Source organism: Notolabrus celidotus, chromosome 2 (assembly GCF_009762535.1).
Source record: "Notolabrus celidotus isolate fNotCel1 chromosome 2, fNotCel1.pri, whole genome shotgun sequence".
NCBI classification, from domain to species: Eukaryota; Metazoa; Chordata; class Actinopteri; order Labriformes; family Labridae; genus Notolabrus; species Notolabrus celidotus.
In genome coordinates this window covers 20524291-20538776 of record NC_048273.1, presented here as the reverse complement: position 1 = coordinate 20538776, position 14486 = coordinate 20524291, and the positions used below count along the sequence as shown (strand labels likewise).

Sequence of the window (14486 nt, the reverse complement as noted above, 5' to 3'; positions counted from 1 at the left end):
GCAGCTCTGAGGACGGTGGGCACAGGCGGATAGGGGATAATCTTGAGTGGTTTCATTAGTTGGTAAATTGTGATTTGTCTGAGATTTTCTGCTTGAAAGCGCCAGTTGTTCCCAGTGGCATCAGAGCTGGATCCATTTGTAAATTCCTTGCTAAAATGTTCTGTCTCATGGCAGGCGCGCACAGATTTCACACCTCGGAAAAATATAAAGCCTGGATGTGTTTTAATCATAGTGCATTTAGCTTAGATCAAATCACTCTCTGCAGTGTCGTAATTACAAGATTTGCGCATCTAAACGATATCTCATAAACCATATCCTTATCTACATGTCTGTGTTTAATCACAAGAATAAGGAGAACATTACTTTGGATGTTTGATTAGATGCGGAACAAACTAAAGTTGGCGTCTTTTTACTGCAATGTATCTGAAAATCTATTAAAATTACACTTGGTTGTGCCAGCTGTTGAGTCTCTGGCCAACTGTTCCTTTTACCTGCTTTATCAGCTTAAGAAAAAAAATTGACATCAATATCGGATGATTGACTCCAGTTTTGGTAGGTAATGATTTCTCAAGATGCTTCATTTACGCTGTAGCAAGTCTCACTGGCACAATATATAAGTTACCATATGTGTCTCCCATGAATCATCTGGCTTGGGTTTGATCTTTCGTATAAGAAGTGTGAAATCTGAGTAGTGTGTGGTCTCTGCAGGTTTCTGTGGAATAAGGAAACGCAGGGAGTCGCAGAAATCACATAAAAGTAGCTCTGTTTTATCGGATGCATTACATACATGTCGGCACTCTTACATGTTGTTTGAGAAACTTCAAGCAAAGATAAGAGTTTATGATTTCAAAGCCTTGGACTGTGAAAGTGAACCTCGTTAAAGGGTATGAAGGATTGTTGGCACCCTATGGAGTTTTTGTCCCTGGTGTGTTTCTTCTGGTTTCAAGAGGTGATCCAAAGAACCAGAAGCCAGTGAATTACAATGTAAAGGAAGTAAGCAAAGACAGCTGTACAAGAAGAAATACTTTTTTTTTAAATCCAGGAAAATAGAACAGTTCCTTGATGACATTTGTCAATCACCTGTTCCTCTTGTTGGTTCCATCCCCTCCTCCCCATTCTGCATCTCAGCTGCTGAGATCAGCCCAGAAACAGTTCATTACAAACAATATCCCCAAGTAAACATGCTCCATTACACTGCGTCTACCCCTAATATCTTTTTAATGCATTTTTATAATTGAATTAAATGGGTTACTGAAATGCTGTAAATAGTTTAAAGTTTGTCCCCTCCGTCGCAGCCGTTGGTCTTTTATGCATTTTGAACTCACAGCCAGTTCGGACTCGGACTGTAGCTGTGAAGTGTTGTTCTTCTCTGACCTCCTTCCATAGATTTCTCATCCTCCAGATTTCACTCCTTCGGTCGGACTTGTTTCCTCGTGTCCTCGTGTCTGATCTGAATGTGCACGGCTGACTCACTGCCACCGAATTCCTTCATCTCCTGTTTTCTTTTATTTCCTTCACATCATACCACTGAAAAATCCTTGCATGTGTTCTCAACCTGCAAGCCCACTCAGTTATACTACTTTATAAAATTGATTTAGCTTATGATCTTAATTATGCTATACATTCAGTATATACATATACATATATATATATATATATATATATATACGGAGCAGTGTAATACATATAAGATAAGATAAGATAAGATAAGATAAGATAAGATAAGATAAGATAAGATATTACTTTATTGATCCCCGGGGGGGAAATTCAGTTGTATCAAAGGAACCCTGGGGCTTAAAGCCTGTGAACCTAATTATATGGATATAGAAAGAATCATATTGTATTCTCTTGTGTTTTATTACAGTCAATACAGAAATATTTCTTTATCAGTCATGGGGCAGATACAATCACAATAATCATCTTTTAGATATTCAGATTCAGATTCTTTACAACTTTGAACATACATCTAAAGCAGTGTCCTCGCAGTATATCTGCAGGCAGTATTATGTCATTTTTCAAGTATTCAACTCAACAAAAGCCCAGGAGGGTCATGTTGTGAGACGGATACTTGAATCAATACCAGTATCAGTATGGAGATGATGATATCTGATGAATAGCGGTAGAGATTTTTGTAATATCATAGCAGTGAACTCATTTACATTTTTTTAAAGGGTCAGCATATGAAATAGAATTGTGTCTTTATTGGAGCGACATGTCGTTTTCTTGAGACAGATTTTTTCCCGCAGCTGGGGCTTAACCAAAGGTGTTATTTACATTGCTTAAAGGAAGGGCAGGAAGTTAATATCAAATATGTGAGAGTGACTCTTCAAGCTGTATTTATGGCTTACTAACTAATACTTCTAAATAGTGTATTCAAACACATATAGATAAATACTAATGGATAGACGCATAATTTTGAATATTAGCATTGCTGTAAAGGCGTATCATATGTCATAACAGTGAGCTAGACTTTTGAATAAACATGGAGGGGAGTCATTTTTAACAAACCGTGTTATGTCAGGTGAGACAGGTCAGGAAGTAACAGAAATCTGCATCTATCACTTTAATCAGTGCGCTTTACTCTGACCGGCTTTGATATTGTTTTGCATCAACACAAGTTTGCCCTCTGGCACTCGCAGTGATCGTCTTTGAAGCAGCAGCTTTATTTCCTTTTGTCCTACTGGTGTCCTCTGTGGATGTCACCATAGCAACCCACCAGAAGTGAGGCAAAGGTGTAATTCATAAGTAATAATGTGGGTTTTTTTTCCCAAAAATGTAAAACAAAACAAAAAAAAAAAGTGGTGATTTTCTGTAGCAGCTCGTGGTTAAATTTGCTTGCACGTCTTCCAAAAATGATGTAGTCTATTCTGTTGGGGAGAAAGGATTTGTGAGTATCAGAGAGAGAATAACAGCTCACGTTACTCAGCCATGAGCTCTCTTCAAAGGCTTTCCTGAGGAATGTTCAAATTAAGGTGAGACTGAATTAGAAACAGGGCAAGGGTTCTGTGGCGAGGGTTGAAAAGGGCACAGAATGCACGACGCAATTATAAATCTGTATAAAGGCTCATGTTGCATTTGATTTCAGATAATCACTATGGTATTCTAAGGATCGAGTTATTTCATTTTTACTTACCTTATGACATGGCTTCTGTTGCGTAATAAAAGCATAATAAAATGAAATGAATGTGAAGTCAGCCAAAGATATTTTCTGTGTACGATGGATTCAACAACATTTGTTTCCCCAGTTTGCTTGTTGCCATTCCATTACTAGAGGGTCTGTGCTGGTTGCTTCAGTGAGGGCACGGGTACACAGAGAGCTTGTCATGATATAAAAGCTACTTTTCAGTGGCAAGAACTTGTATGAACAAGTCTGACACTGGCAATTTCTGTTCTCTGCCTACACCCTGAAACCACACTATTGTTTCTCCTCAAATCTTGAAATGTTTGAAGCACTTGATATTTCTCAAGGGCGATGGAGAAGGGCACCTTTAAAAGTCCTCTTTGTGTGCCACGTGAAAGGAGTAAAAACGAAGAGCCTTAGAGCCTTCATCTCAAAGTGAATAGAGAAAAATAGACAATCAAGGTGTTCTGAAATGTAATTACTGGAAGTAAAAGCCTTGGGCTTAATGTGAACCTGCAAGAACAGGGTCCAGCACCTCACAGCACTGTACCACCACATATGTGCTCTGGTTAGCCTTTTATTGTATCCATGAAAGCAAAGTTACTGTATCGAATTTTGTGATGAAGGCCATTTTTGTTTCTCACACGTTGTCCTCATTCCACACATAACTTTATTAGGTGGTCAGGGAGAGCAAATTAGTCTCTAATAGGTAAATCTAATCAGGCAAAGTGTAAATTCAGATAGTCTTCAGAGGCTAAGATACTGTGACTGTGCTTTCCAGGAACCAGCTTTTCATTTCCTCCACTAGGGGCTTCTTTCTCTGCAGCCTTGCTTGTGTATTCTATCCTACAAAGTAAAAATCAAAAATACTGGCTGTCAAGTAAGCATTTGGAGACCCATGGGCAGCAGGCCTATTCTTTGAAGTACTAATTTCTGCCAGAGTTGTGTCCATGGAAATGAAAAGTACCCCACTGCGTCGCCACACTCTACACACTGCTCCCTGACCACTTAATTTGGTATTTAAGGTACTTTGAAAAGCCTGGCCCATGGCTAATTCGTTAATAGAAACAAATAATTTCATAGGTAATTATTTCATGAAACCCCTATTAAAGTTGTTACAGCTTCCAATTGATTCCATACTGGAAGCAGCACTAAAACATTTAAGGCCAAAGGGGTGACTTTCCCCTTTGTGCTGCGTCTTTAGTAAACAACTTCTGTTGGTTTTGTCTTTCCACCTCCCGCTTGATGTCATCCTAGTTGTTTGCAGCAGACAGTGGAATCTGGCTTCCCGTGGAGCCAGGCAGGCGTGGGGCCTGTGTGCAAAGGCCTGCCATGCTGTCACGTCTCTTTCATCGCCAGCCAGGCTTGGCCAATAAGGAGATAAGGAGACAATGACTGGGAGAGCAAGCAGTGGCAAGGTGTAACCACAGCCCTTGGGTCTCCTCCCTGCCGAGCTCTTCAAATCCTCATTAGGATTTTCAGCAAAGGAAGGGGGGGATTTTCTGGATTAGGGCTTTGTCACTGCCGGCTCCAGGTTGCTGTTTGTCATGCAAGAGCATGGCAGGGCTCTTGACATCTTGTCGCCCTCCTCCCTTATACACAAACACAGACCCCAGTCCACCTGGCTACTGTGGCATTAGGAGATGCTCCACTAACCCACAATTTAGAAAGTCATTATAATTGCTCTGGAGGTCTGATATAAGTTTTCTTTGGATATCAATTCTGATGTCTAGACTTTAGCATCGGCAGAGACCGTATACCCCTCCAATACTGGTGCATCAATTAGAATGCCAATATCACTGATAGAAAAATACTGACTGCTGACATTTCATAAGCTTAAACCAAAGCTATACTTTCTGCAAACACTGCACTACCATTTACCAAAGTCATCATATGATAGTTTATCTAAAATTGATAGATTTTTTGGGGAGTATGCAAATGTTGCGATCAGATCAGTGTTTTGACAGGAGAACTGCAGCAGATACCAATTCTGGTATCATTATAGAAACTACTCTAATAATTACCCTGCAGCCTTTGCCAGAGGTTTCAAACACCATCCTAGTGGTCACTGTTGGGTGTCTGTGGGCTTGTGATGCTGCTGCATCAGCATTCTTCTTAATAGATATTTATGCACAGATAACCTTGGGAAGCCTCATTAGTTTGTTGTTAGCTGTCGTCGTCCATAACTCACGCTGGGATCTCGGCCGTGACACCAAAACAGCAGTTCAGACAGGAGACACAATGCCTTGTTTCAACTCCAATTACTCTCCTCTGTGTGTTCCTTATAGAAGGGGCAGTGTAAATGTTCTCTCATGCGGCTATTTGTCCCCACGCTCAATTTCTTCAAGGTATCTGAGCTGTATGTGTCTTTCCTGATAAACCAAAGCAAAGACTATTTCTCTTGCAAGGATGTAGCTATTTGTGTAATCAAGTCATGGGACTGGCGGACCTTTCACACGAAACAACAGGACTGTGTTTCTCTGCATGGTGCTCAACCTCTAACATGCTCCTTAATTGGGTTTCAGACTAGTCTAGGAGAGTGGTTCAGCGTGACAGAGCCTCAGACTTAGTGTGAAAAAACCTACCTTCTCCCATCATTCTCGGTGCTGATCTTTGTGGATAATGGGCATTCACATGGGTCCCACGTGGCCCCTTGCTGGGTGGGATCTCAGGCACCCTACATTAGTCATCTACCCACATGTCCTCGTCTGCCTTTGGATTTTCCCGTCATGCTTTGTCTCACTTTGTTCTTGCCCAGGTAGAACCATGTGGGTCCCTAACAAATATATGCCAAACAATCTACAAAACATGTTCAGATAACCCATCCAGCTTCTTTTCTGACTCCCAAGCAGAGAAAAAAGCAAACATGACTTATCAATCTCCAGAGCAGTGGTCTATAACCAAAGACCTATTATTCATGGAGCATTTATTGTTTTGTGCTTTTGTCGGTTGTCTCTGATCTGTCCGTGGCAGATGTGACGAGCAGTATGTGGGCATCTTTGTATAAGCAGGCTTCAATTTGTCAGAGATACGCCTCCGTTTTTAAAGTTCTTTTTTTTGTTGCTCCTTTTGTTCTATATTTGTAACCTGCGCTGGTAGAATAAAAAGGTAGCATTAACTGAGGGTGGTTGCAGGAATGGATTTCAAAGGTTAGAGTATATATGTAGCTCAAAAAGCATTATACTGAGAAAGTACCTAAAGCTGGTCACATGGTAGCAGAAATGGCACAGGCTTTTTTTTGTCCTTTTGTATTTTGATGTTGTGAGTGGACATCAAGGACTGCAGACAGACCTCACCGGAGGACTACTGATGAAGTGTGCCCAGAAGGGGCAGATGAGGAGAATGTTTTTGATTATGCAGCCGAGATGGTATTTCAAACAGGAACCAGCGTGTGCGCCAGACAAATGAACCAGCTCAACTGGTCAGAGGGCAAATGTAGCTTGGTTTCCTGTTTGCTACTGTAATACCGAAGGGTTTTTAAGGTGATTAGACTGCAGCGCTCAGGTCACACGGAGTGCAGCATTGCAATATTCACTTCATATATGCCCGAGCTTCTTCTGTGACTCAGTGAGACTGTCTGGAATGAACTGTTACTTTGCATGCTGTGCAGTTCTTTCCACCACACACTGAATTACATGTATCAATGCGAGCAATTTACTCCACCTTCTGGTTTAAGCAACAGGAGCAACAGGGAGATGAATGCATTGGAGTAGTCGTATGAGAACTGGTATTTATGAAAGCATTGAGTCATGCCTGCGAGTTTTCCATGCCATATACGCTGAAATACCAAATGTAAACAACAACAATCTGCAGGTGTTCGAGAGGTATGTAATCACGTTTTTATTGTGAGCGTGCCGTTTGAAAGGCTTGTTCACTGAAGCACAGGAAAGTGTGGTTACGGGTTGGATGACATGCAATGAAAACTGATTGCAGAACATGTAATGACAGATGCTGCAAAGAACACATAATAGATCCAAAAGGCTTATGATTTCACACAGTTTGCAGTTCACTCTCAAGAGTCAGATGCAAGATATTTCTGCTTGCCCTTAGTGGAATCCTCTTTGTCCTCTTGCTTTCAGGCCTGATTTAGAGCAGCCATAAATCCTGAAGAGGCTCCTGTAAACGAGGGGTGGTGAAACTACGCCCATAAATATAAAGGATTTAGAAGCAGGGCCTTTTCAAAAAAGTCTGAGTGCCTATTTATGAAGCTTGTTAACTTAGAGTTTCACCGCTACAGTCAGTATTTTCCTCTTTGTTTAAACTTCTTATGGCCTTTTTCTTCATCTTAAAGCCTGCTCCAAACCTGCTTGACCAAATTATGCTGCCAGTCCATAATAAAGTTGCCTCACAGCTTGTTGCCCCAATTTGGTTGGTCATTCAGAGTGATGAAGTAATGAAGTAATGAAATGCTGGTTTTCTTGCTGTCAAACATTGCACATGTCAGGGCAGGCCATTTGTGCTATGACAAAGCTTGACCGGGTGTGACTCAGCTTTTGACCTTTTGAGTCATAATGACCCCTGAGTGCCTCCATGTGTCAAGGACTGGGGCCATTGCTCTTAAGCTTCCCCTCTCAAGTGACTGATGGGTTGAAGAAAATAGGCTTCAAATAGGCCCCTTTGCTGTAGGAATTCCAAAAATCAATAAAAAGTGTATAACGTTATTTTAAATAAACCCCACAACTCAGCCGGATCATTGCCTTTCCATTAATAGTTTATCTTGTTCCTTAATTTCCATCATGCACAAGCCCCCCCTAAAGTCCTTAAATTATTTTAAAATAGCCAACAAGCAATAATTATAGCGGATAAGCATGAGAGACATCTGATAAATCCTCAAATGGGGACTTCAAAGTGCCCCTGCTGTGGTGTGCGAGGGCTGGAAACAGATGGAGGAGTGTGGATGTTGGGATGCAGACATAGTCTTTGGACTGGGCTCAAATGGGGTTAATGGGAATCTAAAAGTTTCCAATAAAAATGTTGGGGTGAAACTCTCTTTAGAGCACTGTAACAATCAGCTCACTAGAGGGGAAAAAATACATATGAGATGGAAGGTCATCACGATAATATTCAGTGTCTGGATTATAATGAATAGCAGCCAATAAATCCTTGATGAATTGAATCCAAAAATTCAATTTTGGCTTGGCTTGCTCTCCCCTTCAAGTGTTATGAGACAGAATCCTTGAACCGCAGGAAATCTAAAGATAACAGTCCCTTGATTAAATAGAGAAAAAAAAATCCCTCATAAAAAATAAATAAATACTGTTTTGTCCTTTTGTAAGATGAGTACTCTGTAGGTGTGCAGAATAACCTTGAGTGAGCCAAGCCAGGAGACAAAAGCCTGGGAGGCCTTTCTGTGTATATATGTAGTAAAACAGCATTGTGTCACATAACAATCTGCCTCACCCAGAAGACGGCAGGTCTGCGGTCTAGTCTGAATAAGAGCTGCATAAAGAATTCAGTTGGAGCAGTAGTTGTGTCATCAGGGCATGACTACCCGGTTGGTCAGGGAATTTAAATGCCAGGTGGGGGTCAGTTGAAGCACCAGCTGAATAATGTGGCACAAATGCATACACATGAGAGCCGAGTCTCCGGGAGAGGAACCTCTGCTTGAAGAAGTGCACTCTGGGAATGCAAAACCAAGCAGATGGACCTTTCTCATTTGTGTGTACTGACACTGGTGACCCATTGGGAAATGCTTCCTTATTGAATCGAGGAGCATCAAACGCTTCATTGGAGCAGAGAGGGAAGTGTGGGCTACCCAGTGTATCTGAGTTCATTTTTTTTTCATTGCTTGTAATGGAAACTGTGGGAATGATGTAGACCTGAGGAAGAGCTGACAAACAAACCAAGCCTCTACGGTCCTTTGCCAAACTGTGAATCACGTCTTCATCGTTTAAACCTTGGATTATTTGATATTTTTCTGGAACATGAGTTATGAGGTTCAAAGCGCGTACTGTCACTTTCAATCAATCAATCAATCAATCAATCAATCAATCAATCAATCAATCAATCAATCAATCAATCAATCAGACTATTTATAAAGCGCTTTTCATACAATGGCATTGTAATACAAAGTGCTGTACATAAAAAAAACCTAAAATAGAATAAATTAAGAAAAAGATCCCACCCCCAGCCCCGACCCCAAACCCACCCCACAATCCTAAGGTTAAGAACACAATATATGCAAAAATAGTAATAAAACAATACAAAAAATAAATAAATAAATAAAAAAGAAGTTGCCAAACAAACTGAGGAAACGCTCTCATGATATCTTATGGAGGAAACATTGGAGGTAAAATAATATGTTAAAACTCAACACAGGAAATTATAATCAACACAATAAAATACATTTCTAAGATAATAAAACACTAAAATATTAAACCATTAAAATAAAATAAGATGCTATACTTAAAATAAATAAGTACATAGATAAATAAAGCAGAATAAAAGTAACACAAACTTGAACTAGATAATTAATAAATAAATAAATAAATTAAAACAAATAAAAATAAATAAATAAACAAATAAATAATAAATAAATAAATAAATAAATAAATAAATAAATAAATAAATAAATAAATAAATAAATAAATAAAACTGTTAAGAATAAAACTCAGTTAAAAGCGAGACTAAAAAGGTCTGTCTTGAGTTTGCTTTTGAAAATGTTGATGCTCTGTGCAGCCCTCAGATCTTCAGGTAGGGTGTTCCACAGGCGTGGGCCGTGATAATAAAAAGCTGCCTCACCGTGGGTCTTAGTTCTTACTTTTGGTACATTTAAAAGTCCACTACCTGAAGACCTGAGGGCTCTCACTGGCTCATATGATAAAAGCAGATCTGATAAATAAGAAGGGCTAAGATCATTAAGAGAAACCAATAAATTAATCTTAAACTTTAAAATGTGATTTTTTTTTTAAAGTTCTGATAGATTTTCCATTGCAATACTTCTAAACCAGTGACATAAAAAAATACAGCAGTTAATGGGGAAGCAACAATTGTTAACATTTCACCAGCTTTTTTATCCTGCACTGTTTTCTCTTATCATTTCATCATAACTCAACCAAACCCTGATGATTTCAAGGGGCTGAATACTATGGTTGATGGTATTGACTGGCATTCTTGCTGTTACATGATACTGCAATGTAGGAAGTATTGGAGGTCGATACAGACACTGGTATCAGTCCTGAAATGACTCTACAGATTCTTGGCAGCCACTACTTTACATCAGTTGTGTTTTTGAATAACTCGTAGGATCAGTCCACTGCTATTCCCACAAAAAATAGAAGTAGGACATTTCACACTTTATACATGAAAACCTGCAAAGCAAAGCTCAATCACATCTAACATAATACATGCAATCCATTCAGTCTGTATCATTTCTTATTGAAGTCAAGGCTTGAAGGCTGTTAACTTCCACGACTGCCATTAATACCTGAATTTTACTTTAACACTATTCATAATAAAATGGGTAAATAGCCTTGACCCAGCCTTGATCATGTGAAAACATGATGTAATTTAAGACTCAAATCTACCAGTGACCATTTGTTAGGGACCGTGAGAGGAAAGAAAAAATACTGTTTGATGGTCATAGCATCCATTTCATTAGCAGAAGATGTCCTTGCTTTTTTGTGTGACCTAAAAAGCACTCACCCCTTCTCTCTCTCTCTCTCTCTCTCTCTCTCTCTCTCTCTCTCTCTCTCTCTCTCTCTCTCTCACACACAAACACACACACACCCACCGCCTGGCCCCAGGGCTATCCGATATTAGACAGTGAGATGACATTGTGTGCTTGTGCGAGTGCAGTCAGCCGACATGTGCAGATGATGTGAAGTCAATAATGCATTATGAAAAAAGGGGGATTTATGACCTTGATGAGCCCCATAGAGCTTAATTAGGCCTTAAGGTTGATTTACATACAAGTGTACATGGAATTTGATGAGGCTGTGTTTTCCTGCTGGTGCCGTGCTTTTTCATTCAGTCTGGCTGAAACACTCAATGTCTTCTCTCTTTTCAACTTCTCCTGGATGAGGAGGGATAATCACTTTTTTTTTTCCTGCAAAATTACTTTGCTTGTGTCCTTTTTTTTTGTCTGAAAACCGTCAAGTCATTGAGTAAAAAATCTAAAGGATCTCATTCCTTTCCTTTCCTTTGTATTGATGGCATTGGCTGTTCAGGCTTGTGTGGCTACAAGTGCTAGTAAGGGAATAAGAAGAAAGTCGATATAAAAAAGTCTCTGACAGGGTAAATTTCTGCTAAAACAGCCCACCTTAACACCAAAAGAGGGAAGAAAATCGCAGCCTTTTTTCCGTGGCGTCTATTCAGAGAGAAATGACAAGATCTTTTTCAGAGTCATGTACCTATATCAAAGATGCTCCTGATAGCCCCCCTGCTGTTGCTATGGAAGTAGAGGAGATGTAAATGAACTGGAGTGAATTGGCTGGTGGAGAATACAAATGAGGTTGGAATGCTCGTTCCCCTGCTGCTCTTTGCCTCTTCTTCTTTTTTTGCCCAATATCTCTCTCTCTCTCTCTCTCTTCGCTCCTGTCTCTTTCTCTGTGCAAGTCAGTTTCAAAGACCTTATATTGACCAGTCTCACACATATTTTTACACCACATAATGTGTTATGGGATCTTCTTTTCCCTCCTTTTTATATATTTTTATTTCTCAAAAAAAAGCCTTTGATGTTTAGTTCTCAAATATTTTTTTAGTCATGACTAGTATGGCTCTGTGCAAATTCCCCTTTCTGAAGTCTTACACTCTGCTTAGAGCTGATGGATGGATGAAATAAGAACAGGAAAATCAATGTCTCTCCCCCAACAGAATAACTTTGCGTTGTCACTGATCTCTTCTGATAGAAATACGAGCTAAGAAGCATCGTCAGTGCGTTTCTGTGCCACATAAGTCATCGTTTCAACATCAGTTGTCAGAGAGCTTAATAATCTACAGATGTTACGGGCTGAATTACAGAGCAGGATAAACCTCTACATAAGTGACTGTCGTTTGCACTTAGCCAAGCCCAAAATATGACATCAGCTTTCATGGCACACAGAGGACAAAACAGAAACACAGCCATGAGTGAAAGTTAAGAATATGAAAAGAATGTTAATATCTGTCAGAGCAATAGTGAATTTCTTTTTCACAATGGCCACACAAAGTCAGCGGTCTACCTCGTACCCCGCTGTTTGCAGGATGTTTGCAATATTTTCTTTCTTTCTCCTCCCCTGCGTGGACGTGACTTCTTAAGAATACATGCTGTTGTAAAGGATATCTCTGGATTATAGAATCAGCACTGCTGGAAGAGTCTTGACTTAAAGGTTTCTTTTTCCTCGTAGACTTCCTCTGCTTGTATCACAGACAGGAGGGAGAATGGGTGGGGTGGCAGGACCTCGAGGACTCAAGCTGTGTTTCCTGTGGCTCCGATCTAATGCTATAGGCCATACTTTTCTTTCGCCCCAAATCCCCCCAGCAAGCGACCTTGTCGGCTCAGGAGTGCAGAATAATGGAAAGGGCCGCGCGGCGACGCTAGCTCATTTACAAGCAGCTGTTTAGCTCTCATCAGAAGAGCGAGAAAAATCAAAGGGATGTGTTAACGTCGGAGGACAAGCATCAGGAGCGTCCCCGTCACACTTCTCATTGGCTCTCGACAGAAAAAATTATCTGGTTTCACATCAAAATAATCTGGAGACCTCTTTTGTGCGTTGGCCACAATGAGTGGCTGAATAGGTCTTTTGATCAGCCTCTGCAGTGCCCCTGGACTAACTCTGGATGCATGGGCAACTCAAGTTACAAGAGGTCATTTTAATATGAAAACCTTTTACTGGAAGCAAGATAGTCCTGATGAAAAGCAGAATAGTACCTCTGTCATTGATGCTGCATAATAAGCGCAAGGTTACGGTGAAATCATTTCATTAAATTGAAAGAGACTCAAGTTTGTTGCCCTCATTAAAAGTACTGAAGCTACATTGAAGCTGTGTGTACTTATCATGTTCTTGATGTATATGGTATGTACAGTATGCCCCTTCAGGTCACCATAACGTGTAGTTTCATGGGACTACATGGTAGAGGGTCCCCGCATGGCGGATAAAGATCCTAATGACTTCTCGTTTGTGTGAAATAGGACGACATTTTGTTCATTACCACTGCTTCACTGACACTCATATCCCACCAGATGGTCACTTTCCAATTGATTTGGCTCATCTGTGGAAAAAAAAAAACGAATGAAAACTTTACAGCACCAAAGAGACGCTGCATAATGGGCCCTCCTTTACATAAGGGAGTTTCTCTAAGCTTTTCAGCTGCAGATTGTGTTCGGGCCTAATGTAATGGCAAAGGTTACACATGGTAGTGAACGCCAGCACAGGAAGCTTTAAACAGAGCTTCCTCATTGGTGCAATAAAGTGTTATAACCCATGGAAATACAAGTCCTCTGCACCAATCAGAATCAATTACAAGCATGTGATAACAGCATGTACTGTAAGCACATGCCAAAGGTTGAGTGATGTTGTGCGTAAAAATAAAGACTAACAGCTGTTTGATTTCAACTTGTTGGTTGTAAAATATACAGCAAGAATAATTCATTTTTAGTCTGTGCTAACTGTAAACGTGTATTGTAAAAAGGCGCCAGGTTCAGTGCATGCTACATGTCTGATGAAGAGGATTTGAAATGCTTTCGAGCAGTGATGGCAGTGGGGTGGGTGACCAGAATGCCTGATTAGGAGGAGCGTTAGCAAGGCCATGATAGGGATCTGACCAGCACTGTCTCTGCTGCAACATGTTGCCATGGTCACAGGATGGAGCTTTCCACATCATATTGTATTGGTTATTCCCTGATCCTTTGCTGCTTAGGGTTTAATTATCACAGAACATGTAAATCTCCGCCTTTTAGGTGTTTGAGTGATTGGCATCTGTCTCTCCAACCCGTGTGGATTTGATATCACAGAGTGTAAGTAACATCAAAGCAAGGAAAATAACATCTCATATTCTGAGGAGGTGTCTGAAGTGTGTGCTACCTGTGAAGAAGAGGGTGCTGAGTTTCCTTTTGAGTGTGAGCTGTGTGTGTATCTGTGTGACAACCTAAAAGGAACACAACTTTTTTTAAAAAAGCTCTCAGTCGCAGTCCTGTGGTTCTGTTTTTTTTTTGCACCTATGCTCCGGTGGTGTGCGCTGTGTGTGGCGCCATTTTGTTAGCTCAGCAAACTTTTCCCCACTCGTTGAAAGCTCATAAGTTATAAAAAAAAAAGGACTATGAAACACAATATAGCAGGGAGTGTTCTCAGCTGGCCCTATAAACTGAGATCTTTCTTGATGTGATTTTAGAGACTTATCAGTATGAGTGCAGAGAAAGGAGCCAGCATTTCAACATCCAACCACC

The 14486-nt window shown here is 40.4% G+C and overlaps 1 protein-coding gene across 9 annotated transcripts in view; it reads left to right on the top strand.

The window, feature by feature from the left end:
* Positions 1-14486, top strand: part of adgrl2a (adhesion G protein-coupled receptor L2a) — a 96957-nt gene that overhangs the window by 22155 nt on the left and 60316 nt on the right. The window lies entirely within an intron of this gene.